The sequence below is a fragment of the Triticum dicoccoides genome, chromosome 4A (genome assembly GCF_002162155.2).
Source record: "Triticum dicoccoides isolate Atlit2015 ecotype Zavitan chromosome 4A, WEW_v2.0, whole genome shotgun sequence".
NCBI lineage: Eukaryota > Viridiplantae > Streptophyta > Magnoliopsida > Poales > Poaceae > Triticum > Triticum dicoccoides.
Window position 1 is genome coordinate 632,198,845 of NC_041386.1, and position 5,229 is coordinate 632,204,073.

The window sequence follows — 5,229 nt, forward strand, 5'->3', positions numbered from 1 at the left end:
GAGGTGCAAAGGAAACAATTAGTGGTCAATAATGGTGGATGACACAGAAGCCAACAAAAATAAGCATCTACCTTATCTAAATGGGAAAGAAAGCAAGACAGTAGCATTTCTCAAACGGTGGCATTGATTAATATTAACATAGAGATTATATTAACAATAAAATTCGTGAAACATGTAATTTGCTTTTAACTATGGCATTGCATCAATTTTCCAGCGGCATTATTAGAGGGTGTTTGTTTACAGGGACATTTTGGTGTAGGGACTAAAAAAACTCCGTGTCAGTCCCATCTAAACCAAAGAGGAGGGACTTTTAGGGACTAAAAGTGGGCATTTGGGACTAAAGAAAGAAGACCCCGAGGGAGTCTTTTGGGACTTTTTCCAACAGTTTCCCCTGCCACGCATTGCACCTTGTCTCTATTAGTTCATTACTAGGGGTAACATGGTCTTTTAGCATGTCATTTAATAACCTCTAGTCCATGTTTAGTCCCTAGAACCCAGCAGGTAGGGACTAGGGAGTTTTTAACCAAATAGGGCCTTAGATTAACAACGGCTAATGAGTTGCACGGGACAGTGGACGCACCAGCACCATGTGCATCTACTGGTCCCAGTTTTGTTATCTTTAGACGCCTTTCCCTATGTGAGTGCAGCAAATCTAGTCCTGCTCAAACTCTACAGCCTTGTCCCTTCCTTTCCTTTTTGAACTAGTACTTTCGCCCTTCCTTTCCTCTTTGAACCACGTCCTAGATTTATGCGATACAACTTTCCCCACTTCTTTCCCCCATTCCTTTCCTCTTTGAACCACGTCCTAGATTAATGCTATACAACTTTCCCCCTTCATTTCCTCTTTGAACCACGTCCTAGATTCATGCTATATACAACTTTTCCCACTACTTTCCCCCACTCCTTTCCTCTTTGAACCACGTCCTAGATTCATGGTATACATGCAGCTAGAGCAATGCATGTGGAGTAAGTAAATTATACCTTAAGGTTCTTGGGGCGTGGTTCGGTGGGCGACGGGACGGCGGCGAAGAAGAAGGGGTCGGAGGCCCTCCCGCGCCGCCGCAGGGTGGAAAGTGAACAGCTACGCCGGTAGTCCCTCGCCGACGGTGACAGTGTTAAGCCTCCTTCCCTTCTCGGCGGACGAATCCTGCCGGCTCTTTGAGCAGCAGTGAGGGGAGAGAGAGGCCAACGAAGTCTTGTTTAGATCTGGAGAGGGCGAGAGAGTGTGAAGAGAGCAACTACAAGCGCTGAGGCTCCAGTGGGAGAGGGCGAGAGAGTGTGAAGAGAGCAACTACAAGCATTGAGGCTCCAGTGTGTATATATATACTGGAGAGAGACTGTGAAGCGTGCAAACCCTAGAAAACATTTTGACCAGTCAAAGAATCCTCCTGGCACAAATTATGCTCAAGTGTAGTTATCGAACCCGAGACCTCAAGTTTGATGAGCGAACAGGCTAACCAGCTACACAACCCTCTCGTTATGTTCAATGAGAGGGAAATAACCTTTTATACATTCCTGCATTCGTGTGACAAGCATGCCATGTTTTGTGTGTGTGTGTGTGTGTGTGGGAGTCATTGGGATTTCAATCATAATCGTGTCATGTGGCTTTGGTGGTAAGACTATCCACAGTGGTGCAGAAATAATGCAGCCTTAGTCACCTTACCTCTCTCCACGTAGTACGTTGGGTCCCATCGTCAGAGGGTGAAACAAACAAATTAATAAGAAAAATTAAAAGCGCCAGCGGTGTATCTTACCTCACACATCTCGCTACTGCTCGGGAACACTGTCCAATTGATCCCTCTGTTCGCTCATGTACTATTTTAAGTGAATCCTTATTATAACATGCAGACAAATTTTGGCCACTTGTATTCGACTTAAGTCAGTGTGCCACCGTATCTCGTATACTTACTACTCCCTCCGTCTAGGTGTAATAAGTCACGTTAGAAGGTTCAACGGGACCAAGTTGTGTGCGTGTGTGTGTGTGTGTGTTTAACACCATGTGTGTGTTAGAGAGAGCGACAGATCGACCTACTCCTACAGAGAGATGTTGTGTAGTGTATGATTTTAGCCGCAAGAGTCGGTGCATCCTCTCGTTTCCGGGCGTCTCCGGTAGGGACATGCGGACAGCTGCCACGCCCGCTCCTGACTAGCCTGGCCCACCCAAAGCCCCTCCATTGCCCGCGCGCGCTTCCCGCCCGGAATGGTCAGCGCCGCTCCAAAGAATCGGTGCCACATTCATGCCCGGGCAGAGCGGACGCGACCTCTCACTGGCGCAAGAGTGATGGTTGCTTCGTCCGTCCAACTTACTGTTGGGTCTATGTGATTTGACGGCTCATTGGTCTTTATTACTGAGGTGGTAGGACTGTTGGATATCCCACGCTTTCGGCGAAAGGAGGTATACTACTAGTACTAGATTACAATTTTCTCCATTCTTACAGAGGAGGCGTGCAAGAGTAGTGAAAACACGCAGGCTCAGTGATTACATGGCCCACCTCACACTATCACCGTGTGACACCTAACTCTTTACATAGTACTCCCTCCGTTCCTAAATATTACTAGATGAGTCCCCGCGTTTTGGCGCGGAAAAGCGGTATATCTCTCTGCGCAAAATTATCGATTTCATAGAACAAAAAACTCTATAACCGCATGACAAATGAGGTAGCCAAACTAAATAAACTCCCATCATCATTTAGATCATCCCACGTAAGGAAAAAAGATCAACCAACTCCTACTACATAATGGGATTATATTTTTCTTTTTGACATGTTAATGGGACTTAAAAGCTCACTTACATGCATGCTACCGGTGCATGCTTGCATGCAGACATGTTGATGTGATTTAAAACCCACTCACATGCATGTGGCACGGTATTTCTGCATGCTTGCATGTGGCTTAGTGCGGAGCCTCTCAACGTCAAGATCAGACGGCTATTATGGACTGATTTACTTCATCTAACGGCTACATCAATTTTGATGACGTGGCTCAAGGAGAGGATAGAGAATTCCTAGTAGTGGGGGCTAGCTATTACTAGTAGATATAAGTCATTGTAGAGATTCTACTACATACGGAACAAAATGAATGAATCTACACTTAAAATGCATCTATATACATCCGCATGTGGTTCATGGTGAAATCTCTATAAAGACTTATATTTAGGAATGGAGGAAGTACTAGTATAGTATGTACTGTAATTTATCAGCGAGATAAATTTGTACAATGCTATGAAGCTTCCAGCTTCTGTTACATGTATCTTGCGTCCAAGGTTGCCCGTTGCAACATTTCATCAAATACAAAGGAGACTAACATGCATGCTATTGCATCTCAATGATTGACAGATCATAGCAAATATGTACTCCTTCGTTCCAAAATAAGTTTCTCAACTTTGTGCAAACTTTAGTACAAAGTTGTACTACTACTAAAGTTGACACTGATTTTGGAACAGAGGAAGCTAAAGAAAAAAACGATCCATGCAGTCCCTAGCCCTTGAACCGTGAACCCTGACCAGGCTTCAATTTGCTGGCAACGTTCGAGCTTCCTAATAAATGAAGTTTGCAACCTTTTGACCATCGGATCATTTTGTGTAGTTTCACCAAAATTGAGATGAGCATCCCTGTGGCAAAGAAATTGAACAAGCGTGATTAGAATAAGATTACTGGGACTAGTTGATGAGACATAAACTCATCACAAATACAGTACGTAGAAGCCAGTAGAGGTATGTGTGGGGCAAAGAAGTAGAGAAATATCCACAGGGAATGATGTGGGCAGCTGGAGCAGTGGTGCAAGCCGGCTGTAAAGGGAGTTGTACCTGAGGGACGTAGCTCAACCTTGAGAAGGGCGGCGGGAGGCGGCAACTACCCACGTCGTGGCAGTGAGCAAGGGACGAAGGCAACCTCACCGGCTTTGTGATAGAGAATGGAGGGGACCCCTGATCGGGACGTGCCGACAGTGGGTTTTCACCGTCGGTGACGGCCACCGCATCTACACTAAGCATCCACCCCTTCCCCAAGCGGACGTGATCCGCCGGGATGTTAGAGATGTGGCCACAGTCCTTTTGTGCGAGAGAGTGTGAAGAGAGCAACCCCAGCAAGCAACCGTGTAGGCTGGCCCATCCTGACTATGTATATAGTGGAGCGGTTTCCTTTTCTCTCCATATGAACCTATCATATTGCGTACATGCCACTGAAGAAAAAAAACTTTATTTATAAATGATGCGGCACCTACTACTTGTTCTCCTATAACCTTGCACTTGGCATCTCCAAAATATTAACCTTGCGATTGGCTCTTCACCTCTTCGGGAAGTCGAGCAATAATGGTAGTGCAGTATATATCGTTCTGGCTATATGAGACCGAATGAATTGCTGCACGTCCACCACGTGGGCGAGGGTCAAGGGGCGAGGGAGAGTGCTACATACGGAGCAAAATGAGTGAATCTACACTCTAAAATACGTCTATATACATCAGTGTTTGGAGTATGTACTAGTAGTTCATATTGAAATCTACTAAAGGACATATATATTCCAAACAATATGATATAATCTCTATAACCAAGGTAGTAGGGACGAGGAGTAAACGGAGGGAGTAGTAAATTTTTCTCCTCGTCCTGCGAGCCACCGCGCGCATGGGCGAGGGAGCGGGCGTAAGGCGTAGTAAGCAAGCTTCACCTCATCCTGTGAGCCACCGCGCCTGTGGGCGGGGGAGACGGCGTACTAAGCAAGCTTCTCCTCGTTCTGCGAGTTGACGGGACACATCAAAAGTACTCCAGTGTATAGAGCATTGCCTCTAACTAAGGCCCCACATGGTTTGCCTCTTTTTTTAACATAACACGTCAAGTCGCAATTTGTTTGTTCACCCATGGTAGACGATCCTCCCTCCACCAAGTGGACAACCGGTACACGTGCCAAATTACCACGTGGGCTGCCTTTTTCGTACAGAAATGAGCTCCACCGTGTACCCGCGCGGGTGTGGTTGGGAAAGAGACGGGAGTGCGTGCGTCGTGCATGCACCTCTTCTCTTCGTGCACGCCCCCCACCTATGTGGGTGTGTGAGAGAGATACAAACTGCGTTCATGATTGTTTTTTGTTTTGGGTGGGGGTGGGGTGGGGGGTTGATTTTGTGAATTATTTGTGGGAATATGTGTCGATGACATCTCAAACAAAATTTTGCATGCAATGTGTGTGAAATGGAGGCCTATCCATATCATACATAGAGGGTCGGGCAATCCACGAGAAG